The following is a 27,874-nucleotide window of genomic DNA, read 5'->3' on the forward strand; positions in this document are numbered from 1 at the left end:
TCTCAATTTTATCAGGTTCATAAAAAGATAAAGTACAATGTTCTTTTCCTGGGCCTCAAGGGCACTAGAATTTAGCACTGATGGCAAGAGTATGTTCACGTGAGTTCTGGAGATGCAGGGTGGCGACACCTATACACCAACATGAACATGGTTAATGCCACTCAACTGTGTACTCCAAAATGGTTTAATTACAAAACGGATGTTTGGTGTCAATTACCAGAATGTAAACACTTGGGAGACTGCTGATTGACTCATCTTAGCATAGTTTGTGTTGTGATGGCAGAATACAAGACACTGGGTAATTCATAGCACAGATTTTATTTCTCAAATTTGGGAGGCTGGAAGACTAAGACTGAGGGCCAACTTGTAAGAACGTTCTTGTTGTGTCCTCCTGGGGATGCAGGTGAAACAGGGACAAGGGCTGCTTTGAGAAGCCCTTTCCCAGGGAAGGAGAATCCATGGCCTAAGCACATCTTCAAGTTCCCACCCGCTAACACATTATAATGCAGAGACAAAATAGAATGACAGCCCATGCTCCCCAGAACATCCCAACTTCTTGGCATGAGTCCATTTCTGCAACATTTCACAAGTCATGATTTTGGATAAGACAAGAGTTAAGCTGAACACATGGGGAGAGGGCTCCCTTCTCGGCTCCTGCTTGCAGTGTTGCATGTGGCCTTACAAGCCATCACTGAGGTTCTGCACAACAGCTCCGACTGCCCCCCTATCACATCCCCATGAGGCTGACTCACACTGAACACTCCCAAGTCCAGAAACCAGAAACGTTACAAGAAATCCAAGGGAGATTTGTTCAAAGTCCGCCCAAAACACCAGTCCACACAGGCTCAAGTCTCTTACAAAAATGCCAGAGTATTTGCATCTAAACACTGCATATCTTCTTCCTGTAGCACTTCCATTATCTCTAGATGACTTCTGACACCTAATACAATGAAAGGGCAGTGTCATTCTCTGTAACACTGTAAGATCCAGGAAACAATGAGGAGACAAGCATCTGTCCAGAGAGACACAATTCCTTTCCTAATAGTTTGGTTTTTCCAGCTGGTGGGGACCATGGATGCAGAAGAATGGGTGCAGGGCCAACTGCACTTTCTTGCTTTGCATTGAGGGGAGGAAACACTGCAGCCAGGATGAGGGCTTCTAGGAGCTGATATCCTTCAAGTCAACATCTGGACACAATTGACCTTCAGGCCAGAAGACTTTCTTGCAGGGGATCCAAGGACTTGCCTACTGTGGGAGGAATCCAAAAGAATAACTTACTTCAAAGGGCATCAAAGAGGTTCAGGAGGCAGGAAGCCAACCCAATTGTCTAGACCACTTTTAGAGGTCAGGGGGTGGGTTCCAATGCAAAACACCACAGTTCCATGGAGAATTCTGCAGTGTGTTGGTGATTAAGGAGAATGTGTGAATCCAGGGGTCACTAGGTCCTCTCAGCCATAAGGAGGGAATCTGCCATAAAGGAACGAGGACAAAGGTACGAGGAAGGCTCATTGGGGGGAGATCTGAAGGAAGGAAAGTGTACTCATCAGAAAAGTGTTCCCTGAAAATTCTTAGCCACCCAAAATTCATGTGCACTTGTGTGGAAAAAGAGTCTTTGTAGAGTGATGAAGATAAGAGCTCACATGATGGAACACAGCATCAACTGGGCCCAAATCCAATATGTGGTATTCTTGTAGGAAGAGGGGAGTCTGGACTCAGAGACCAGGGAGACTTGGGGATACAGCCTATGTGAGGTTGGAGTCAGGAGGGGATGCCCATATGGGAACCACAGATCGTGGGCAGCAGGAGGAGAGTGGGAAAGGGCTGGGAGAGTTGTGGGGACAGTCCCCTAGGAACCTGTGAGGGGTTGTGGCACTGGGACAGCCCAACACCTACTGTGTTGAGCCTCTGGAGCTCAACGGAAGACCCTTCCTCGGTTGTCGGCCACCCAGGTGACAGGGTTTGGTTGCAGCAGCCTAGGACCCAGCTGAAGGTCTGAGCATGTTGGCCATGCAGGGTGGATCTGGGCCACAGATAAGCCCTGATGACTGTAGGGTCTCAGCCCTGGGTCAAAACAAGCACCAAGTCAGGCCAGGTGGGGAAAGGGCTAGGCACACACTGGGGGCTGGTGTTACTGGGAGCACTTCTGACCCCAATTTCCTGATCTGCTGCCAACACAGGCTACAGAGGAGGGTAGAGGGACACAGAGCACGGATCTGCCCCACTCATTGGGCCCAGGCATACACCATGGCCAGCAGCCTCGTGCCATGCCCAGTGAGTCCTGAAGCAGCCCCCTCTTCCCATCCTGAGAGCTCTTCCCTTCCTCATGTGCCACTACCTCCCCACTGTCTCTGGTCCTCTGGCAGTTTATTATTTAAGTTAAAAAAAAAAACAGGTCTTGGTACTCAAAAATATTTGATTTGCAAATCCTCATCCCCCAACCCCAATATTTTCATTATTTCTTTAACATATGAAATTTTAGTAGCAGAAAGTTAATTTCGTATTATACAAATTTGATTGAAATGACATTGGTATAAATAATCAATCACCATACTTTCAATTTTTGTTCTCCTTTCCTTTTAGAAACCACTTGGATACAAGAGAATAGAGGACAGACTCATGGAAATGCTTGAAATGACAAGAATCTCCCACTCAAGCTCAGCATTCAGTCCTGGACAGGGTAAGACCAGGCCACTTTCATATCTGCTCCAAAGAGTCTACCAGACAGAATTCTCTGACTGATCCCTGACTGAGCCATAGGAACTGGCTAGAAAAGGCTTCACATCCTCAATACATTCTTCACTTCAGAATACTTGACAACCATTGATATCCATCTCTCGTTACCTTGCTCCCCAGCCAACCATTCTTCCACAAATTCAAAGGAGCAACTCATGCAAGCACACAGAAAGGGATGTTCACTACACACATCCATGTGTGAAAAAGACAACTGGTATTTCTTGTTTGGGCTATTTCAAATGAAATCCCTTGTGCATGACCTCCACAAACCAAAAGAAAATATTTGTGAAATTCCCAAGTAGAAGACAAGATACATTTGCCAAGGAGGCAGTGCCAAGAATTTTGACACTCCAAATGTAGTGTGTGTGTTTAGGAAGCAGTCACAGTTTCCATGAGAGAGTCCCTGAAATCAATTAGGAAGATCCATGCTCTAGCCCTACCATGCAAGTGATGTGACCTTGAAAGAGTCACTTAGTCTTAGCAACCATCATCACTAACCACTAAGTCAATGAATACAGGTCCTCAGGTGTCAAGCTACAAAATGTGGGATGAGCATGGATGAGGATGGGTGGGAGAAGTCTCCCCCTCTAACACAATTAGGGAAGGCTGTGCCTGCCCTCAAGTGGCTGGGGGGCCTGGGATCCTGCCACAGAGGGGGATTCCAAACCTCACATCCCCTGACCCAGGCCAGAACACCAGGTAGGGTCCAAGGACCCTGGGGCGGCCCAATGGCAATAAAGGTCAAAAGGAACTAGGGATCTGCCTGGACCCTCAATCCCCTACTCTGAGCAGGGCTGCATGACGAGGCCAGAGGCCATCCACAGCAATCTGCCTTTACAGGAAAACGGAGGGACTGCAGGCTGCCTCTGGCTCACTGAAAAGGGGTGGTGTTTTCATAAAGCAAGACCACTTCCTCACATTTGACCAGCAGCTCATGCGCTGACAGCACAATGGCTGGCTTGACTCAGGCCCTGAGATATGAAATAGAAAATTCATAGCAAACCCATCTATAGCTCTTCCACATCATCAGGGGCTCTGATTCAATTCCTTCAAGAAAGGGGTCTGAAATGGTGTCTAAACATGCTGGGGACTCACCTCTGTGTGGAACTTTTCAGGAAAAAGGGGATCAAATCTCATGAAGCAACTCTTCTTTCTTCTAGCCCATGGGCAATGCAAGGAACCTGCATGATACCAGAGGCTCACTTCTCTCTTCTCATGTCTTCTGGAAAGGAATCATTAATGCTTCCTTCAAGGTGAAGCAGAAGCCTGCATTCCCAGCTGCACAGACGTGTTTGAGGGCACTGTCTCCCTTAAAACCCAAGAAGAAAAACAGGTCATTAAAGAGGCACATGGATTAGAGTACATGATCAATGATCCCTCCTCCCTGGAGCCTTCCACATGCCCATCTTCCACATTCACAGAGCAATGCTTGGCCATTCTCAAAGACCAGGAGACCATGATGCTCATCACCAGGAAGTCAGTAAGGAACATGAAGAGAGCAGCATGGATTGCAGAAGGTGGCACACCAAAAATCTTCAGCTCAGCTGCTAGAACACAACAGCTTAACTTCAGTATTGACTTTCTGCCACCTACCAAGTACGATATTAGTGTCAAGCACAACATGCAGACATCCAAGTAGCAGGTGACACCCCGCATCCATTCACACAAGTGGGCAACATCTGCATTGGAACAAGGAAGTATCTTATCCTTACTCATAAAAATCATAAGAAACAAAGAATAAGATGGATGCAAGATTTCTCATTTCACTGTTACATAGCTGTTGGAATTCCCTATTAAAAAATACCTCCTCCAAAATAAAAAGTATCTCAGAGATCTGCCAACTATTCAATGGATGACATTTTAAAACTATGGCCTTTACTTATTATTTATGTATGCTATAGCCCTGCCTAATGCTCTTTGAGAAAGGAGCACATAGAATTGGATCTTTGAAAACCTCGCATTTGCTGATAAATATTACTGCCTATGTCAGGCATGGTGAAGTGAAAAGTGGGACTTTGGATACTCAAAGAACGCAATGTGTGGGATTGGTGTCCCTGATTCATAGACAGCATGTGGTTTCTATGAAAGCCAGTGTGGGAGCAGGAGTAAGGAAGCTGATTGAACAGATGACCTGAGGGGATACTGGCAGATAGGCCAAACTGGAGAACATGTTCCAGCTAACATTGGTATTTGGGCTCCTGAGCCCAGACTGGTTGTTAAAAAAGGTGCAGACAGGCAGTGTTCATGTATAAAATGTCTACCATTTAAAGTGGGTAATTTAAATGGCATCTAGTTACACATCTGAAAAAATGGTCTGCCAACATATGAATTTCATTTTAACAACAACAACAACAACAAAAAAAAAAAAAAACAGACAATTGTGGGAGGCTATCCTCACACGTGATTTGACTTACCTCCCTGGCTGGGTGAGAGGTGCTCAAACACAGTTGTGTCAGAGCCATTCCCCACCCTTTCCCAGGTCTGAGGGCTTGTCCGTGCAGAGGCGTGCCTGGCCACTGACCTGAAGACCCAATCGTTGTCCTTGACCTTGGGATGCTGCCCCCCTTAACCTTCACTGGATGGGATTTTCCCTTGAATTTTTTATTCCCCAATAAAAGCTCACTCCCTGGCGTGCTCTCCCTCTCTCCCTAGTCTCTTGTGTAAACCTCGCCACCACATTAGTTGGCTGGAAGCAGGAGCTAGGAGAAGCCATCTCGGAGCTGTGTGAAAGGTAATGAGAGTCTTGTCTCTTTAACTGAAAACTCACTAGCAATTTCTTATGAACTGAACCTTCTTTCATGAAGCTCGCGCTGGTCGCAAGGCAGAGACAATGAGACATATAAAGATAAAACCTTGTCTTCACTAGGACACCTAGAAATAGGTTTTATTTGGCTCATGCAAATATCTTTCAATAGAACTTCTGATTTCTGAATGAACCCATTCAATTTTATAATGCACAGATCACAAGGTTTTCTTTACAGAATATTCTCTTCTTCTTCTTAAAGCCTCACATAGAAAATGTCTCACAGGACATAGGAGGGGAATGACCCAAAGGATGAGAGAATGGCTGGAACTGTTCTCAAATGTGCCCATATAGCCTAAAGTTTGAAGGCATCTAATTGTACTCTAAAACAATTATGAACCTATTTGATCCATTACTAATAAACATCACCCCTTTACCACTTGATCCAAATCATAGAAAATTGGAAACAGATGATCATTGGCTTTGATACCTTTACTTCCATTTCATTACCCAGAGACGATCAACTCTATACTTCAAGTGATGCAGATTTATTACAGAATGCTAAGATCCTGAGGATATATTTTGGCTCAGCCCATGGTATTGCTTCATTATTTTATTATTTTGTAAGTAATAAAATGTAACTTCATGTTGGATGATATATTCAAGCCATGAAAATATCATCCAACATCGTGCTTCCCAAAACATTAGCCCAATTTCTGCGCATGCTCACTTACTATTTAGGAATTTTACTAATTGTTTAAAGGTTCTAGAGGACCTGTTAGACTCGTAATGGACAAACAATCCAACATACTCCAGAGAACGTACAAGTGCCATAAGAAGAAAATAGGGTCAGCCTACAGCAATGGGCAGCTGCCTGCCCTCGGCTGGGAGGAGCACTGGCCATGGCACCAGGGCTGCTGGGCAGCAGAAGCCTCCACAGCCCTGCAGGGAGCCTGGAGCACAGCTCTGCATAACCATGCTCAGCCCTGGACAGATGCACATGAGTTCCCATCACAGGCTAGAGTGTGACAGTCCCAGGTGCATGCCTGTCATGCCAGCCACCAGGGAGGCTGAGGCAAGAGGAACCTTTGAGGTCAGCCTTGGCAATTAGACCTTGTGACCAAGGGGGAAAAAATTACAGGGGTCTCTGAGGGTGTAGCTCAGGTAGGTCACTTGCCTAACAGGCTCAAGGACCTGGGTTCAATCCCCAGAACCAACATACACACAAAAAGTGAACTTGGAATACCGTTTAAAATGATGGGTCAGGTACACAGAAGGACTTCAATATGACCTCCTAGAGGAGCTCAACTTGAGATCAAAAGGCAACAAAAGACCACCCAGACTATTGACTCCGTGTCTGAAACCCTCTGTGTGCATGGAAAGCACTGCTGGCAAGTCACCAGAGGGCCAGAGCACTTGTGCCCCCTGCAGGGGTGTCTCTTGGCTAACACCGAAGACTGTTCCCCTCTGGGGCAGCTGAGAGCAGGCTGGGCCTTGGAGCAAGGACTAGTGCTTTAGATATAGACTATGCAGGCAAGGGACAATGTCTAATAAAACTAAAATTAAAAAGTCACATTGAAAAAAATTTTAAAAAGAAGAAGAAAATAAGGTCAAGTAGAGGAACGGGCAGAGGCATCCAGAGGAAGCCCATTTTCACAGGAGAAAATCCCCCAGTGAAAAGCATCAGAATAGATACCAAGAAAAATACCAACAAAAACAGTGTTCTCCCACTATGTATCTACTCAACATGCAAAAGTTAGAAAGCTAGATAATACAATCCTGGCCACAGGTAGAGCTATTCAGAAGAGCCACCTGGCAGTGCTTAGTCAAAGAAGGAAACATGCACACTTTGACCTAGAAATTCCACCTGTGTGTACATTACCCACGTAGTGCTTAAGCAGTTTCACAAGGGGACACGCACAAGGAAATTTATCCTCAGGTTCCTTATAGAGTTGTCTGTGCTTACAGGGGATTGAGGGCTGTCAGGGTGCCCACAGCTGGGAAAGTCAAAAGCTAAAAAGGTAATGGATGCCAACCTGCATATATTAATAGAAATCAATGAAAAACAATAGATTGACATGACAGTAAAATCCCTGAATTCAAGTTCTTGCTAGTCTACCTACCAACAATCATGCTTGGTCAAGACACAGACATACTTCAAGGCAAAAAAAGGGAGAAAATATAATGTCATTATTAGTTTTCTTAAATGCAAAAAAGGAAAAGGTAATATTTACCCAGCCATGACCTGTTATGCATAATATGTGAGATTACTGTGGACATGTTGGTAAATGATTATCTACTCAGACACGTTCTGTGACTCACCAAATGCAAAGGTCCATGAAGAATTACAGTCTCCATACATGAATTCATCATCAAAAGCCTTGAGTCAACAGGGGATTCACAAAATGGCTTCTTGGCCAACTTGATGAGTGCGTCCTTGGACAATGCTTCCACCTGAAAGATGTCACCAACTTGTTCTCATTCACATTTCTACAGTGCCACAAAAAAAGAAACAAAGTCTGATACTCTATTGAGTGAATCCTCAAGTGGACCAAACACCATACTTCCTTCCATATTTTAAAATTAATAAATGCAACTTCACCCCAGTCCGCCTGGCTCTCAGGCTCTGCCTGGCTTGATTTGCCATCTTCAGTCTGGGCCAGCAGGTGGTGGGCTTGGTGCTCCAGGTTCAAGCCACCCAGAATGAGCCACATGGATCGCAGCAGCAGCTGCAGACTCAGAGAGCCTGGAGGCTGATGGGAAGCCTCGGTGTAGAAGTTCACCCAGGTCCCCGGGAAGGAAGGTGAGGCACTGTGGGGAGGCAGGAGGGGAGTCAGCAAAACCCTGGCCTTGCCTTCACCACGGCCTCCAGAGCAAACCTCTGACGCTACACTCCTGAACCTTCCCTGGTTCTGAACACACCAGTCCACCTCAGACAAGTCACAGTGGCTGTACAGGCAGGGACAGGACAGGTCGCGAGGCAAAGAACCTTCAACGAAGGAGCGTTAGATCCATGGTATGACCAGCTCTCCCCTCCTCTGGGCAGGCCTGACACTCTTCTTCCTCTTGGCTACGTGCTCTCCAACCTGAAATGCACCTTCCAGGAGCGTCTGTCCTCCTGCCCACTCTTCTCAGGGCTCCAGAGACACCTCCCCCCTGGCGTGGGCTGCAATGCTACCTCATCCTCTGTGAGCTCTCACTGAGTCGCCCTGAGCAGCAATGGACCTCTCTTTTCCCATGAGTGCAGAGCACATCTCTGTGGCCCTGGGGGAGGACTGGGAGGTGTAGTGTGGGGGGATCCATCGACCCAGGGCCTTCCCCAGAGGACCATGACTACCTACAACTCCCTGCCTTACCCCTCCTACTGTTGAAGCCCCGGACCTTACACTGCATGCAGGAAACAGAATTGGGGAGAACTGTCTTTCCTCAGCCTTCCCAAGTCAAATCACCTTCCAAGTCCCTATTCTGGAAACAGGAGCCCACCCTCTTGACCCCAAGCCCATTCCATGTTGAAGTTGGTCCAGGGTCCACCAAGAGGACAACGTGCAGTTATGCCTCATGGAGTCAGGGATGCTGTCACATGTAGGATATGTACTCATGGCACCTGCGGTTTCAGGCTGACCCCCATGAAAAGGGACACAATGGCAGTCATTTGCACCCCATTTTTCACTGAATTATGAAACGTGACTGGAAACGTATCTTCACACAGTGGGTGCTTTCTCCTTGTTCATCAGTGAATGAGCCCAAATTGCTGATTCCCACATATCTCTCTGGTTGTGGGAGCTGCCATCTCCAAAGCCCCCGTCCAGCTATGTCCCAGCTAGGAAGCTCTGGCCCACTATGGAAACTAACATGTCTTTATTAACCCAAAAGTGCTTTGCCCAAGGCCCGAGTTTTGAGACGCCTCTGGCACAGATCTACTTTCTTCACGAAGCCAACATCACACCAGAAAGACCACCTGGCCTCACTGAGTCCACCTGGGAATGAGCTCAGCGCATACCTTTGAGCTGTGGTGCCCAGTGTGTGGGGACTGCTCCACGGACCTCTGTGGATCAGGTGGAGTCAGGATGGTTTCTCTGCCTGAGAGGGGGGAGTTCACTCCCCTTGCAAGGCTGTGGCAGGCACCTCCAGGACTCGTCCCACTCGGGGCTGACATTCCACTATGAGCGTGGTCCTCTATCTCACTAGGTATCACAAACCTTTGGGTCCCTGAGAGGTACATGGCAGCCCCAAGACCCAGGCATGAGGGGGCTACACACTTGGGCTTCGTGGTCTGGTGCTTACCTTGGGAACAAGAGATCCAGCACCTGCTGGGTGGGGATGAAATCCCAGGAGATTAACCCCATGTTGCTGCTGAAATGTAGGTTCCTCCCACAAATGTCAGGCAGGAGCTCATTCCTAAGCTGGTCCTGCCTGGAAGATTCAAGGCTCTGTACCCTGAAGGGCTCCTCCGTGTTCTGATCATTTTCACCCTGGGTTGGGACCAAGAATGGTGGGTTCAAAATGGAAATGGTGACAAACAGAAAAATGCCTTGTGCCAATACACTAGAGTCAAAGCACAATGGGACAGTTCCCATCAGTACAAACACACACACACACACACACACACACACACACACACACGCAGTCAGAATAGGAGTCCTGGGCCATTCATCAGGGATCAGACTAGAGGGCCTGCTGGGCTCCCCTGCCCTGTGCTACTCACTGTTACTCTTGAGCTCCTCTGCGACAATCGCCAGAGGCTCTGGGGTCTAAGATGAAGCCTCACCCAGTGTATCCACAAAAGGGCTAGTGGGCCCCCCTGAGATTCCTGGGAGCCTGAGGTTCGGCATTGTTTGCAACCACAGGAGAACATCCTTCTCACTCCAGTGTCTCCAACCAAATGAGTTCGGATGGCTTGGTCAGTGAAGTGGGTGCCTGGATACCAGGGTTCCATGTTCTGTTTGATCCATTGTCAAGGCGATGATGTCATTTCCTGTGCCCATACCTGAGCCTCTTTTCACATAAGACCACTTTCAAAAGCCCTATGGGCTGCTGATTTCTCCTCCATGCCTACCCATATAAGGTGCGCATGTGTTCACCCAACAACTACCCAAATACCCCCACCAGCGTCTGGCCTGCTTGGTGCCACTAGAGTTCCAGCTTGGAGCCTTCAAAAATGCATTCACAACCAGTCCTTCCCTCTCAGCAGCTTTTGGACCCTGGTCTCATCATTGTGCAACTCATGGTGTGCCCAGTCTTTTCTGGAAAGCAGGGTAGCATCTAATCTCTAAGGGTTATTGTGTCTATTGGCCCATAACACCCTCTATTCTCTCTGAAACCAGAGATGGGACTCACAGGTGGCTAAAGCACAAACGTAGAGATGGGACAATCACAAGAAGGGGAGAGACAAAGAATGCACCCCAACTCAATCAGGCCTGTGTCCCACACAGGGACGTGGCCAATGTCCGTCCCATCCTGGCTGCAGTTCCCACTCTGCACCATGGCAAGTTGGAGGCGACTGAGATGCAGAGGCTGCTCCCCTCTGCCCTACAACTTCCCAAGGCTTCTCCTAAGAATTCCAAAGGGCCCAAGTGCGTCGAGTGTTGGGGTCTCACAGAGACTCCGAGGTACCACAACATCCTGCTGCCCAGAACCAGTTCACCCCTCACCTCAAGGGGGCTCAGCCTCTGGATTCATGGGAATTGAAGTGGGTATAGGTGATGGGATATCATCTCCAAGACTGAGTTATGCCAAGTCCATGACCCCTGTCTGCATCCCTGTCTCCAGCACCACTTCCCTCTCTCTCTTTCCTCCTCAGAGCAAACAAATCCATTTAGCAAGTGTGTCCTGTGATAAAGACATGACAGTCACCCATCCTCTCATTACAAAAACACTGAGGCTCAGCCAACATGGATCCTACCAGGAACACAGGCATGAACTCAGACTCTGATCCTCCCAGCCGAGCCTCAGTGGAGCCTGGACTCCCAGCCTCCTGAGTCAAGGAAACAGAGGTGCCTAGCCGAGCCACCTTGGATGCAGCCGCACACAAACTGAACTGATCAATGCCTCTTGCTCTCAGTTGTGAGTAAGAGGGGAGGTGGTGTCTCACAACCCTGGACATCAAGTGCAGTCTCCAGGCTTTGGGGTGTGCCCTGGCCTCTCTCTATCTGCCCAGGCCCTCCAACCCACACTGGCCTTTTACCCAACCTCCTCCTAGGGCCAAACTCAATCCTGCCTCTCAATTTCTGCTGCCTTCCCCAACACACTGCTCCCCAAAATGAGCAGGGCTGGCTCTCTGTCATCATGCTGGTGCCAGCAGCAATGCCACCCCACGGACATAATTCTGAGTCCCAACCTAGGCACTCCAGCTGTCCTTGCCACACCTGGCCTGTTTGGGCTCTGGCTCTTGCTCTTTTCATTCATGTGCATGTGTTTTGAGGTTTTGTGTTTCTCCCACTGCAGAACTGCAGCTGGAGCAGTGTACAGCTCATGAGGGTGACATTCTGAGCCACATCCAGTCCCATCAGGACTGTTAACTGGGGTGACTGCTGGAACACGGTGATGAGTGAACACATGGGAGGTGGTTGGACCCACCTTGCCTCTGAGGGGCTTCCTTTCAGGACAGGAGTGCTAGGGATGGGAGCCCCTGGCGTGGGATGCTTTGGACAAGGCGTGACCATGGGCTCTCTTTCCTGGAAAAAATGGCTCCACTGAGCATGGAGAGCACTGTCATTCCTGGTGGCTAACAACAGCCCTGGACCCCAGTAAGGACCCCACACTCAAGACCTACCCCTGAGTGTGCGTGTCCTCAAGGAAATGAGGTCTCCTGATCCCAGGTGCAAAGGGGTAAGTCCTCTAACTCCAGGGGCCATGAAGGGACTTCTGAGTTTCCCTTGTCCTTCTTTCCCTCTGCTGAACCCACGGTGTCCTCACACTAACCACAGTTAGGACCCTGGCCTCATTCCCCAATGAGGATCATTAGGCTCCATAAAGGACAGTCTCTAAGATGCTCAGTGGACCAACACCCTCTGCACAATGCATAACCCTATTCACTCAAGATGCAAGAGGATTTCTATTCAGGAAAACCAGGAAAGGGAGAGCCTTTCTCAAGGACACAAGGACCTTAGTGAGTGAGGGAGTGCTTAATGGATGGAGAACTATTTCCACCACCAACTTCCAGGAGCATATATGGCCCTTTGGGCACAGGTCCATACCCTTTTTTTTCCAATCAAGTTTTTCAGAGAAGTGAGACTGCCTTCTAGATGGCACCTCCACACTAAGGGGGTCTCCTACTTCTTCCACAGGTACGTAGTGGGCAATGGGCCTCCCACTATGTGCATCCGAGAACACTCTGTGGGCATCTGTAGCCTTTCAAGACCCCGGAAACCATGCGGGCAGCCCAGCACCAGCAGAGCATTTGTGCACATCACAACAATCACCACGGGTGAGAACTCTCCATTCCACTCTGTACTATGCCCTGCCATCTGTACTGATCAGTCCAACCCCTCTCCTTCCTGTTTCCTGATTATACTACCATGGTTCCCACACATGGATGCCAGGGTGCTTGTGGCCCACTCCATCCAGGAACAAATGACACAGTGGAATGTGTTTGGGAACTTCTGGATGATGGGAAGTCCCACCCTCCAGGTTTTCATCTTCAATGTAATGAGTGCAGAGGGAGCCAGGAGGGCTCTGTCAGGTAGAGAGAGGTGGGAGCTGATGGAGCCTCAACTAAGTGCCCAGGACTCTGGGTTCAGAGCTGGTGTTATGTGGAATTGTTGAGAGACGTGAAGAAAACCCAGCTCACTGTATGCAGAGACAGCAGATGCCCTCACGTGATCAGGCTGCTGTGCTTCTCAGAGCCTCGAGATGTTCCACAGGTGTGGAGGTGGGGAACCCACGTGCCAGCCCAGGCTGCTCCTGAGCACCTCTACCTGGATTCGAAGCACGTGACTCTGCATCAGAGTCATCACATCAATGTATCCCGGCCCCCACCCCAAAAGTTCTCTCAGAGACACTGAGGTTCCACTGGCTCTGGACTTGCCCTTTCCTCTGGGATTCTGGGGGCCCATTAATTCGGAGGTCACAACAATTCTCAGCACGCAGGCTGAGCCCACTGAGATCCCAGGAGTATCCAGGCATTGTTTCTATTTATAGTCCATCATGACCCAGGACACTGTGGACACGTATTGCACTCACCTAAGGAAACCACCAGGCCCAGGGCCTTCGCGCCACTGGCCTGCAGAGACCTGGAGGAGGAGGCAACCTATAGGCTGCGTGGAACCCAAGACCCTAGATCCTGGGATCTGAGCTGGACAGACAGCTCATGTGCACACAGTCACCACTGTCACTGAGAGTGCATTTGAAATACCTGCAGAGTTGGCAGAGGACCTGATATGCCCACGAGTAGGGGTGAACTGCATCCCTTGAAAATGATTGTGTCCAGAGAAATGCAAATTTTGTAGGATTTCACTTATCTCAGGTTCCCAATTTTATCAGGTTCATAAAAAGATAAAGTACAATGTTCTTTTCCTGGGCCTCAAGGGCACTAGAATTTAGCACTGATGGCAAGAGTATGTCCACGTGAGTTCTGGAGATGCAGGGTGGCGACACCTATACACCAACATGAACATGGTTAATGCCACTCAACTGTGTACTCCAAAATGGTTTAATTACAAAACGGATGTTTGGTGTCAATTACCACAATGTAAACACTTGGGAGACTGCTGATTGACTCATTTTAGCATAGTTTGTGTTGTGATGGCAGAATACAAGACACTGGGTAATTCATAGCACAGATTTTATTTCTCAAATTTGGGAGGCTGGAAGACTAAGACTGAGGGCCAACTTGTAAGAACGTTCTTGTTGTGTCCTCCTGGGGATGCAGGTGAAACAGGGACAAGGGCTGCTTTGAGAAGCCCTTTCCCAGGGAAGGAGAATCCATGGCCTAAGCACATCTTCAAGTTCCCACCCGCTAACACATCATAATGCAGAGACAAAATAGAATGACAGCCCATGCTCCCCAGAACATCCCAACTTCTTGGCATGAGTCCATTTCTGCAACATTTCACAAGTCATGATTTTGGATAAGACAAGAGTTAAGCTGAACACATGGGGAGAGGGCTCCCTTCTCGGCTCCTGCTTGCAGTGTTGCATGTGGCCTTACAAGCCATCACTGAGGTTCTGCACAACAGCTCCGACTGCCCCCCTATCACATCCCCATGAGGCTGACTCACACTGAACACTCCCAAGTCCAGAAACCAGAAACGTTACAAGAAATCCAAGGGAGATTTGTTCAAAGTCTGCCCAAAATACCAGTCCACACAGGTTCAAGTCTCTTACAAAAATGCCAGAGTAGAGAAGAGGAGTAGAGGCCTGCTTAGAGGCAGAGCCACCCCCTCCCCCCGCGCCTGCCAGGTAGGCGGAACTGTGACCACCAACAGAAAAGGCCCAGTGGCCCGCGGAGGGGCAGAGCTTCCAATCACTCCTGCAAGGTAGGCGGGCCTGCGACCCACCGGCAGAACAGGAGCAGCGGCCTGCTGAGAGGCAGAGCCGCCCCCTCCCCCTGCGCTGGCAAGGTAGACGGAACTGTGACCACCAACAGAACAGGCCAGACCTGCAACCGACAGACAGAACAGGCCCAGTGGCCTGAGGAAGGGTAGAGCCGTCCCCACCCCCGCGCCTGCAAGGTAGGTGGACCTGCGACCCACCGGCAGAACAGCCCCAGAGGCCTGCAGAGGGGCAGTGCCGCTGCCTGCGCCTGCAAAGTAGGCAGAACTGCGACCACCGACAGAACATGCCTAGCGGCCCACAGAGGGACAGAGCCGCTGCCCGCGCCTGCAAGGTAGGCGGACCTGCTACCGACCGGCAGAGCAGGCCCAGCGGCCTGCCGGCGTGGTAGGCACATTGCCCCAATTGGAGGAGGGGCAGAGCCGCCGCCTGCGCCTGCGAGGGAGACTTTGCAACTATACAAGACCAATATAAATATATAGGGGGAAAATTCAATAGCACAACAGTTTCACCAAGTAGAAAGGAACGCGAACAATATGAAGAGACAAGGAAAGAAAGGACCACAAGCAATGCAGGTCAACTCAACGTTAGAAGAGGTAATAGCTGCAGCAGATGGAATGTCAGATAAAGAATTCAGGATATACATGCTTCAGATGATCTGGAGTCTCAAGGAAGACATCAGACAGTAAAATCAGACAATGAAAGATCACTTCAACAATGAATTACATAAACAAATCCAAGAAGCAAAAGATCAACTATACAGGGAGATAGAGGTTATAAAAAACAAACAAACAGAAATCCTAGAAATGCAGGAAGCAATAAACCAACTTAAAAACTCAATTGAGAATACTACCAGCAGAGTAGAACACTTAGAAGATAGAACATCAGACAATGAAGATAAAGTATTTCAACTTGAAAAGAACATAGACAGCTCAGCAAGACTGTTAAGAAACCATGAGCAGAACATTCAAGAAATATGGGATAACATCAAGAGACCAAATTTAAGAGTCATTGGGATACAGGAAGGGACAGAGTTTCAAACCAAAGGAATGAGCAATCTATTCAATGAAATAATATGAGAAAACTTCCCAGACTTGAAGAATGAGACAGACTTCCAAATCCTAGAAGCCTACAGGACGCCGAATGTGCAAAATCATAAGAGACCCACACCTAGACACATTATAATGAAGATGCCCAACATACAGAATAAGGAGAGAATTTTAAAAGCTACAAGAGAAAGGAAGCAGATCACATTTAGGGGTAAGCCAATCAGGATAACAGCTGATCTTTCAACACAGACTCTGAAGGCTAGAAGATCCTGGAATAACATATTTCAAACACTGAAAGAAAATGGGTTCCAACCAAGAATTGTGTTTCCAGCAAAATTAAGCTTCAGGATGGAAGATGAAATTAAAACCTTCCACGATAAACAAAAGTTAAAAGAATTTGCAGCTAGAAAACCATCTCTTCAAAACATCCTTGGCAAAACATTACAGGAAGAGGAAATGGAAAATAACAATGAAAACCAACAGTGGGAGGTAGGACAGTAAAGGGGGGAAAAATAATCAAAGAGGAAAACAAACCATGTTTAGTAACATAAATAAACAAATATGGCTGGAAGAACAACACATATCTCAATAATAACCCTAAATGTTAATGGCTTAAACTCACCAATTAAGAGACACAGGCTAGTAGAATGGATCACAAAACAAGACCCAACAATATGCTGCCTACAGGAGACGCATTTGATAGGAAAAGACATACATAGGCTGAAGGTGAAAGGTTGGGAAAAATCATATCACTCATATGGACTTCGGAAACAAGCAGGTGTGTCCATACTCATATCAAATAAAATAGATTTCAAGCCCAAGTTAATCAAAAGGGATAAAGAGGGACACTACATACTGCTCAAGGGAACCATACACCAACAAGACATAACAATCATAAATATATATGCCCCTAACAATGGTGCAGCTATGTTCATCAAACAAACTCTTCTCAAGTTCAAGAGTCTAATAGACCACCATACAATAATCATGGGAGACTTCAACACACCTCTCTCACCAATGGACAGATCTTCCAAACAAAAGTTGAATAAGTAAACTACAGAACTCAATAACACAATTAATAACCTAGACTTAATTGACATATATAGAATATACTACCCAACATCAAGCAGTTACACTTTTTTCTCAGGAGCACATGGATCCTTCTCAAAAATAGATCACATATTATGTCACAGGGCAACTCTTAGACAATATAAAGGAGTAGAGATAATACCATGCATCTTATCTGATCATAATGGAATGAAACTGAAAATCAATGATAAAAGAAGGAAGGAAAAAGAATACATCACTTGGAGAATGAACAATAGGTTACTGAATGATCAATGGGTTATAGAAGACATCAAGGAGGAAATTAAAAAATTCTTAGAGACAAATGAAAACACAGACACAACATATCGGAATCTATGGGACACACTGAAAGCAGTTCTAAGAGGAAAATTCATTGCGTGGAGTTCATTCCTTAAAAAAAGAAAAAACCAACAAATAAATGATCTCATACTTCATCTCAAAATCCTAGAAAAAGAAGAGCAAAACAACAGCAAAAGAAGTAGAAGGCAAGAAATAATGAAAATCAGAGCTGAAATTAATGAAATCGAAACAAAAGAAACAATTGAAAAAATTGACAAAACTAAAAGTTGGTTCTTTGAAAAAATAAACAAAATCGACAGACCCTTAGCCATGCTAGCAAAGAGAAGAAGAGAGAGAACTCAAATTACTAACATACGGGATGAAAAAGGCAATATCACAACAGACACTTCAGAAATACAGAAGATAATCAAAAATTATTTTGAATCCTTATACTCCAATACATTAGAAGATAGTGAAGGCATCGATAAATTTCTTAAGTCATATGATCTGCCCAGATTGAGTCAGGAGGATATAGACAACCTAAACAGACCAATATCAATTGAGGAAATAGAAGAAACCATCAAAAAACTACCAACTAAGAAAAGCCCAGGAACGGATGGGTATACAGCAGAGTTTTACAAAACCTTTAAAGAGGAACTAATACCAATACTTTTCAAGCTACTTCAGGAAATAGAAAAAGAGGGAGAACTTCCAAATTCATTCTACGAGGCCAACATCACCCTGATACCTAAACCAGACAAAGACACTTCAAAGAAAGAAAACTACAGACCAATATCTCTAATGAACCTAGATGCAAAAATCCTCAATAAAATTCTGGCGAATCGGATACAAAAACATATCAAAAAAATTGTGCACCATGATCAAGTAGGATTCATCCCTGGGATGCAAGGATGGTTCAATATACGGAAATCAATAAATGTTATTCACCACATCAATAGACTTAAAAATAAGAACCATATGATCATCTCAATAGATGCGGAAAAAGCATTCGACAAAGTACAGCATCCCTTTATGTTCAAAACTCTAGAAAAACTAGGGATAACAGGAACATACCTCAATATAGTAAAAGCAATCTATGCTAAGCCTCAGGCTAGCATCATTCTGAATGGAGAAAAATTGAAGGCATTCCCTCTAAAATCTGGAACAAGACAGGGATGCCCTCTCTCACCACTTCTGTTCAACATAGTTCTCGAAACACTGGCCAGAGCAATTAGACAGACGAAAGAAATTAAAGGCATAAAAACAGGAAAAGAAGAACTTAAATTATCACTATTTGCAGATGACATGATTCTATACCTAGCAGACCCGAAAGGGTCTACAAAGAAACTATTAGAGCTAATAAATGAATTCAGCAAAGTGGCAGGATATAAAATCAACACGCATAAATCAAAGGCATTCCTGTATATCAGCAACAAATCCTCTGAAATGGAAATGAGGACAACCACTCCATTCACAATATCTTCAAAAAAAATAAAATACTTGGGAATCAACCTAACAAAAGAGGTGAAAGACTTATACAATGAAAACTACAGAACCCTAAAGAGAGAAATAGAAGATCTTAAAAGATGGAAAAATATACCCTGTTCATGGATAGGCAGAACTAACATCATCAAAATGGCGATATTACCAAAAGTTCTCTATAGGTTTAATGCAATGCCAATCAAAATCCCAACGGCATTTCTTGTAGAAATAGAGAAAGCAATCATGAAATTCATATGGAAAAATAAACGACCCAGAATAGCAAAAACAATGTTAAGCAGGAAGTGTGAATCAGGCGGTATAGCGATACCAGACTTCAAACTATATTACAGAGCAATAGTAACAAAAACAGCATGGTACTGGTACCAAAACAGGCGGGTGGACCAATGGTACAGAATAGAGGACACAGAAACCAATCCACAAAACTACAACTATCTTATATTTGATAAAGGGGCTAAAAGCATGCAATGGAGGAAGGATAGCATCTTCAACAAATGGTGCTGGGAAAACTGGAAATCCATATGCAACAAAATGAAACTGAATTCCTTTCTCTCGCCATGTACAAAAGTTAATTCAAAATGGATCAAGGAGCTTGATATCAAATCAGAGACACGCCGTCTGATAGAAGAAAAAGTTGGCTACGATCTACATACTGTGGGGTCGGGCTCCAAATTCCTCAATAGGATACCCATAGCACAAAAGTTAATAACTAGAATCAACAAATGGGACTTACTCAAACTAAAAAGTTTTTTCTCAGCAAAAGAAACAATAAGAGAGGTAAATAGAGAGCCTACATCCTGGGAACAAATCTTTACTCCTCACACTTCAGATAGAGCCCTAATATCCAGAGTATACAAAGAACTCAAAAAATTAGACAATAAGAGAACAAACAACCCAATCAACAAATGGGCCAAGGACCTGAACAGACACTTCTCAGAGGAGGACATACAATCAATCAACAAGTACATGAAAAAATGCTCACCATCTCTAGCAGTCAGAGAAATGCAAATCAAAACCACCCTAAGATACCATCTCACTCCAGTTAGATTGGCAGCCATTATGAAGTCAAACAACAACAAGTGCTGGCGAGGATGTGGGGAAAAGGGTACACTTGTACATTGCTGGTGGGACTGCAAATTGGTGCAGCCAATTTGGAAAGCAGTATGGAGATTTCTTGGAAAGCTGGGACTGAAGCCACCATTTGACCCAGCTATTCCCCTTCTCGGTCTATTCCCCAAAGACCTAAAAAGAGCACGCTACAGGGACACTGCTACATCGATGTTCATAGCAGCACAATTCACAATAGCAAGACTGTGGAACCAACCTAGATGCCCTTCAATAGATGAATGGATAAAAAAAATGTGGCATTTATACACAATGGAGTATTACTCTGCATTAAAAAATGACAAAATCATAGAATTTACAGGGAAATGGATGGCATTAGAGCAGATTATGCTAAGTGAAGCTAGCCAATCCCTAAAAAATAGATGCCAAATGTCTTCTTTGATATAAGGAGAGTAACTAAGAACAGAGTAGGGACGAAGAGCATGAGAAGAAGATTAACATTAAACAGGGATGAGAGGTGGGAGGGAAAGGGAGAGAGAAGGGAAATTGCATGGAAATGGAAGGAGACCCTCAGAGTTATACAAAAGTACATACAAGAGGAAGTGAGGGAAAAGGGAAAAATAATACAAGGGGGACAAATGAATGTTAGTAGAGGGGGCAGAGAGAGAAGAGGGGAGGGGAGGGGAGGGGAGGGGGGATAGTAGAGGATAGGAGAGGCAGCAGAACACAACAGACACTAGTATGGCAATATGTAAATGAATGGATGTGTAACTGATGTGATTCTGCAATCTGTATATGGGGTAAAAATGGGAGCTCATAACCCACTTGAATCAAAGTGTGAAATATGATATATCAAGAACTATGTAATGTTTTTGAACAACCAACAATAAAAAATTAAAAAAAAAAATGCCAGAGTATTTGCATCTAAACGCTGTATATCTTCTTCCTGTAGCACTTCCATTATCTCTAGATGACTTCTGACACCTAATACAATGAAAGGGCAATGTCATTCTCTGTAACACTGTAAGATCCAGGAAACAATGAGGAGGGAAGTATCTGTCCAGAGAGACACAACTCCTTTCCCGATAGTTTGGATTTCCAGCTGGTGGGGACCATGGATGCAGAAGAATGGGTACAGGGCCAACTGCACTTTCTTGCTTTGCATTGAGGGGAGGAAACGCTGCAGCCAGGATGAGGGCTTCTAGGATGATATCCTTCAACTCAACATCTGGACACATCTGACCTTCAGGCTGGAAGACTTTCTAGCAGGGGATCCAAGGACTTGCCTACTTGTGGAAGGAATCCAAAAGAATAACTTACTTTAAAGGGCATCAAAGAGGTTCAGGAGGGAGGGAGTCAACCCAATTGTCTAGACCACTTTTAGAGGTCAGGGGGTGGGTTCCAATGCAAAACACCGCAGTCCCACGGAGAATTCTGCAGTGTATTGGTGATTAAAGACAATGTGTGAATCCAGGGGTCACTAGGTCCTCTCAGCCATAAGGAGGGAACTTGCCATAAAGGAACTAGGACAAGGATGAGAAGAAGGCTCAGTGGGGAGAGATCTGAAGAAAGGAAAATGTACTCATTAGAAAAGTGTCCCCTGAAAATTCTTAGCCACCCAAAAGTCGTGTGAACTTATGTGGAAAAAGAGTCTTTGTACAGTGATGAAGCTAAGAGCTCACATGATGGAACAGCATCAACTGGGCCCAAATCTAATATCTTATATTCTTGTAGGAAGAGGGGAGTCTGGACCCACAGACCAGGGAGATTTGGGGATACAGCCTATGTGAGGTTGGAGCCAGGTCGGGATGCCCATATGGGAACCACAGATCATGGACAGCAGTAGGAGAGTGGGCAAGGGCTGACAGAGTTGGGGGGACAGTCCCCTTGAAACCTGGGAGGGGTTATGGCACTGGGACAGCCCAACACCTACTGTGTTGAGCCTCTGGAGCTCAACGGAAGACCCTTCCTCTGTTGTGGGCCACCCAATTGACAGGGTTTGGTTGCAGCAGCCTAGGACCCAGCTGAAGGTCTGAGCATGTTGGCCATGCAGGTTGGATCTGGACCGCAGACACACTCATCAGACACTGTAGGGTCTCAGCCCTGAGGCAAGTCAAGCACTAAGTCAGGCCAGGTGGGGAAACGGCTAGGCACACACTCTGGGGGCTGGTGCCTGTGTTACTGGGAGCACTTCTGACCCTAATTCCCTGATCTGCTGCCAAAATAGGCTACAGAGGAGGGTAGAGGGACACAGAGCATGGATCTGCCCCACTCAGTGGGCCCAGGCCAACACCACACCCAGCAGCCTCGTGCCATGCCCAATGAGTCTCAAAGCGGCCCCCTCTTCCCATCCTGAGAGCTCTTCCCTTCCTCATGTGCCACTACCTCCCCACTGTCTCTGGCAATATCTACTCTGTGAGATGACAACATTCGTGGGTACTGCTCTCTCATCCCAGGACAGTGTGGTCCCACACACCCTGGTGAAATGGGCCACCTGGAGGCTGGACCTGGAGGTTGTTGAGGCTGAATGGCAGGTGTGGTCCTCTGGCACTTTATTATTTAAGTTAAAAAAACAAAAAACGGGTCTTGGTGCTCAAAAATGTTTGATTTGCATATTCTCATCCCCTAACCCCAATATTTTCATTATTTCCTCACATATGAAATCTTACTAGCAGAAAGTTAATTTCGTATTATACAAAGTTGATTGAAATAACATTGGTATAAATAATCAATCACCATACTTTCAATTTTTGTTCTGCTTTCCTGTTAGAAACCACTTGGATACAAGAGAACAGAGGACAGACTCATGGAAATGCTTGAAATGACAAGAATCTCCCACTCAAGCTCAGCATTCAGTCCTGGACAGGGTAAGACCAGGCCACTTTGACATCTGTTCCAAAGAGTCTACCAGACAGAATCCTCTGACTGATCCCTGACTGAGCCATAGGAACTGGCTAGAAAAGGCTTCACATCCTCAATACATTCTTCACTTCAGAATACTTGACAACCATTGATATCCATCTCTCGTTACCTTGCTCCCCAGCCAACCATTCTTCAACAAATTCAAAGGAGCAACTCATGCAAACACACAGAAAGGGATGTTCACTACACACATCCATGTGTGAAAAAGACAACTGGTATTTCTTGTTTGGGCTATTTCAAATGAAATCCCTTGTGCATGACCTCCACAAACCAAAAGAAAATATTTGTGAAATTCCCAAGTAGAAGACAAGATACACTTGCCAAGGAGGCAGTGCCAAGAATTTTGACACTCCAAATGTAGAGTGTGTGTTTAGGAGGCAGTCACAGTTTCCATGAGAGAGTCCCATGAAATCAACTACGAAGATCCATGCTCTAGCCCAACCATGCAAGTGATGTGACCTTGAAAGAGTTACTTAGTCTTAGCAACCATCATCACTAACCACTAAGTCAATGAATAAAGGTCCTCAGGTGTCAAGCTACGAAATATGGGATGAGCATGGATGAGGATGGGTGGGAGAAGTCTCCCCCTCTAACACAATTAAGGAAGGCTGTGCCTGCCCTCAAATGGCTGGGGGTCCTGGGATCCTGCCACAGAGAGGGATTCCAAACCTCACATCCCCTGACCCAGGCCAGAAGACCAGGTAGAGTCCAAGGACCCTGGGGCGGCCCAATGGCAATAAAGGTCAAAAGGAACTAGGGATCTGCCTGGACCCTCAATCCCCTACTCTGAGCAGGGCTGCATGACGAGGCCAGAGGCCATCCACAGCAATCTGCCTTTACAGGAAAACGGAGGGACTGCAGGCTGCCTCTGGCTCACTGAAAAGGGGTGGTGTTTTCATAAAGCAAGACCACTTCCTCACATTTGACCAGCAGCTCATGCGCTGACAGCACAATGGCTGGCTTGACTCAGGCCCTGAGAAACGAAATAGAAAATTCATAGCAAACCCATCTATAGCTCTTCCACATCATCAGGGGCTCTGATTCAATTCCTTCAAGAAAGGGGTCTGAAATGGTGTCTAAACATGCTGGGGACTCACCTCTGTGTGGAACTTTTCAGGAAAAAGGGGATCAAATCTCATGAAGCAACTCTTCTCTCTTCTAGCCCATGGGCAATGCAAGGAACCTGCATGATACCAGAGGCTCACTTCTCTCTTCTCATGTCTTCTGGAAAGGAATCATTAATGCTTCCTTCAAGGTGAAGCAGAAGCCTGCATTCCCAGCTGCACAGACGTGTTTGAGGGCACTGTCTTCCTTAAAACCCAAGAAGAAAAACAGGTCATTAAAGAGGCACATGGATTAGAGTACATGATCAATGATCCCTCCTCCCTGGAGCCTTCCACATGACTGTCTTCCACATTCACAGAGCAATGCTTGGCCATTCTCAAAGACCAGGAGACCATGATGCTCATCACCAGGAAGTCAGTAAGGAACATGAACAGAGCAGCATGGATTGCAGAAGGTGGCACACCAAGGTTCTTCAGCACAGCTGCTAGAACACAAGAGCTTAACTTCAGTATTGACTTTCTGCCACCTACTAAGTACGATATTAGTGTCAAGCACAACATGCAGACATCCAAGTAGCAGGTGACACCGTGCATCCATTCACAGAAGTGGGCAACATCTGCATTGGAACAAGGAAGTATCTTATCCTTACTCATAAAAATCATCAGAAACAAAGAATAAAATGGATGGAAGACTTACCATTTCACTATTATGTAGCTGTTGGAATTCCCTATTAAATCATACCTCCTCCAAAATAAAAAGTATCTATGACTTTTTAAAACTATGGCCTTTACTTAATATTTATGTATGCTATATCCCTGCCTAATGCCCTTTGAGAAAGGAGCACATAGAATTGGATCTTTGAAAATTTCACATTTCCTGATAAATATTACTGCCTATGTCAGGCATGGCAAAGTGAAACGTGGGACTTTGGCTACTCAAACGAAATGTTGTGGGATTGGTGACCCTGACTCATAGACAGCATGTGGGTTATATGAAAGCTAGTGAGGGAGTAGGGGTAATGAAGATGATAGAACAGATGACCTCAGGGCATACTGGCAGATAGGCCAAACTGAAGAATATGTTCCAGATAACCATTGGTATTTGGGCTCCTGAGCCCAGACCTGTTTTTAAAAAAGGTGCAGACAGGCAGTGTTCATGTACAAAATGTCTACCATTTAAAAGTGGGTAATTTCAGTGGCATCTAGTTACACATCTGATAAAATGGTTAACAACAACAACAAAAAAAAACCACAGACAATGAGACATATAAAGATAAAAGCTTGTCTTCACCAGGACGCCTAGAAATAGGTTTTATTTGGCTCAGGCAAATACCTTTCAATAGAATTTCTGATTTCTGAATGAACCCATTCAATTTTATACTGCACAGATCACAAGGTTTTCTTTATAGAATATTCTGTTCTTCTTAAGACTCACATAGAAAATATCTCAAAGGAAATATGAGGGGAATGACCCAAAGTGATGCAGATTTATTACAGTATGCCTAAGATCCTGAGGATATATTTTGGCTCAGCCCATGGTATTGCTTCATTATTTTATTATTTTGTAAGTAATAAAATGTAACTTCATGTTTGATGATATACTCAAGCCATGAAAATATCATCTGACATCATTCTTCCCAAAACATTAGCCCAATTTCTGCACATGCTCACTTACTCTTTAGGAATTTTACTAACTGTTTGAAGGTTCTAGAGGACCTGTTAGACTCATAATGGGCAAACAATCCAACATACTCCAGAGAACGTACGAGTGCCATAAGAAGAAAATAAGGTCAGCCTACAGCAATGGGCAGCTGCCTGCCCTCGGCTGGGAGGAGCACTGGCCATGGCACCAGGGCTGCTGGGCACCAGAAGCCTCCACAGCCCTGCAGGGAGCCTGGAGCACAGCTCTGCATAACCATGCTCAGCCCTGGACAGATGCACATGAGTTCCCATCACAGGCTAGAATGTGACAGTCCCAGGTGCATGCCTGTCACGCCAGCCACCAGGGAGGCTGAGGAAGAGGAACCTTTGAGGTCAGCCTTGGCAATTAGACCCTGTGGCCAAGGGGGAAAAAATTACAGGGGTCTCTGAGGGTGTAGCTCAGGTAGGTCACTTGCCTAACAGGCTCAGGGCCCTGGGTTCAATCCCCAGAACCACACATACACCAAAAAGTGACTTTGGAACATTGTTTAAAATGATGGGTCAGGTATACAGAAGGAAACAGGAAAGGGTTGTTAAAGCGAGGACTTAAAACAAAATTCACAGATGCGACAGGAAAACAAAAGGACACAGAGTCAGTGAGACCTGAAATACCTGGGCGGGTCTCTCTTTTAAACCGGCCTCCTGCTCCCCAGGTCACACTGGGCTCCTGCGTCGCCCTCCCCTCTCCAGGAGCCTGCGGGTCAGGCCACCTCTTCTCCTCTGAGGTCCACGGCGCAGGCCACTCTGCTGAGGCCACCGCATCCTGACCAGGACCCTGCAAGTCAAAACCCACCCAGCTGTGAACAGCAGCTCCGCTGAGGAGAGCCTCAGGTGAGAGCCGGACAGCGGGGTCGGGCGGTGGGCGCTGTGGGGACCGCCCTGGCGGCTCCAGGGGACAGGCAGCCCGGGACCGAGGCTCCAAGGCGGCGGCAGAGTCCTCCCGGGTCCCACCCTCGTGTGGGCGCCTAGACCTGGGCCGCTCCTGGCCAGCTCACCTTCTCCGCTCCTGGATCCCGGGAGCCGGACCCGCCAGAGCCGGACCTGCAGTCCCGCCTCCAGGGCGCTACTTCCGGGCTCCTCCCACGTAGAGCTGTGCGCGACCGCGGCTCCAAGTTCGCGCCCTGGCATAGGCCCCGCCCCCGTCTCCCTGGCGACGGCTCCACTTCGCTTCCGCGTCAACCTCAGCGTGCTGAGGGCGGGGCCCTTGGCGCCCCGCTAGCCGCGCTGTCAGCTCAGCTGGTGAGCTAGGGTGGGTCAGCAACTATCTAGCCTCCTCACCTGTCCCCAACTTCCTAGGTGTGAGGCCTGCGGCTGCCCCTCGTGGCCGTGGGACCGAGTGGACGCGGCCCTGGATGCTGGGCTTTCGCGTGGGAAATGGGCCTCAGCCAGGGTAATGGGACTGCTGCCCAGAAGGACAGGGCTCCTTAGAAGGCGCCTGCCACTCTCCTTGCTTTGAGGGACCGCCTCCAAGGGCCTCCTGGACTGACAGCTGCTAGCGAGGGCTTTCCTGGGCATATGTTGTGAGTTCTGCCCCAGCCTCAGGTTGGGAAGTGGGACCTTCCTTCAAGCAGGCACGACACTCAGGGTAGCACTGCCCTGTGGTGGCCCTGTGCAGTCAGCGATGTGGTAGAAAACAGACTCTCCCAGGGTGTTGGGACTAAGCACCTAAGAAAAGAAACCACACCAAAAAAAGCCAAGGACCCTCGCTTCCCAGGCTCCCCATGAGATTGGCCTTGGAATCCCCAGAGCTGCTGTGCCCTGATGTCCTTCCTCCAAGAAGCCTTCCTGCTTAACTGCTGAAGCGTTTGCTGTCACCCTGACCTCCATTACTGTTTCCATACACTCCCATTAACCAAGGTAACCTGGAAGGATAACTCAGTTCCCTGTTGTTTGGAATGGCCAAAAGGATGCAAAGAGGCAGCACAAGGTATGGATCAAATAGATGGTAGCTGATTGTATTAAGTAAAGGAAGTGTCAAGTAAGTGAAAGAATTGTCACTGCAGATATGATGGCGCCCTCCCTAATATTGTGTTTTATTTCTCTTCTTCCATGTGTAGTGGCTGTGGTTGGTTCGGGGATAATACATGCTCTAAGGTGTACAGTCACTGAGATTCAAGACTTCGGTTAATGTTTTGATTTAGATATAATGCCCCCACCCTTGGGATATGATTGAAGAAACACAGCAGCTCTGATTGCAGTGGCAGACATTTGCCACCATGGTAGAATGCAGTCTGAGGACA

The 27,874-nt window shown here is 46.7% G+C and overlaps 1 long non-coding RNA gene across 2 annotated transcripts; it reads right to left on the reverse strand.

Annotated features, from left to right (window-relative positions):
- Positions 1-299: 299 nt before the first annotated feature.
- Positions 300-26,696, reverse strand: LOC139701823 (uncharacterized). 2 transcript variants are annotated; one of them, XR_011704421.1, is made up of 7 exons: positions 26,630-26,696; positions 26,247-26,409; positions 23,967-24,180; positions 9,761-9,948; positions 7,799-7,930; positions 3,829-4,042; positions 300-1,248 (listed from the first exon to the last, which is right to left on the reverse strand). It is a non-coding gene; the product is annotated as an uncharacterized lncRNA (long non-coding RNA). The 2 variants fall into 2 exon arrangements; XR_011704422.1 differs by lacking the exons at positions 300-1,248; positions 3,829-4,042; positions 7,799-7,930 and adding an exon at positions 8,998-9,660.
- Between the last annotated feature and the right edge of the window lie 1,178 nt (positions 26,697-27,874).

The sequence above is a fragment of the Marmota flaviventris genome, chromosome 14 (genome assembly GCF_047511675.1).
Source record: "Marmota flaviventris isolate mMarFla1 chromosome 14, mMarFla1.hap1, whole genome shotgun sequence".
Classification (NCBI taxonomy): domain Eukaryota; kingdom Metazoa; phylum Chordata; class Mammalia; order Rodentia; family Sciuridae; genus Marmota; species Marmota flaviventris.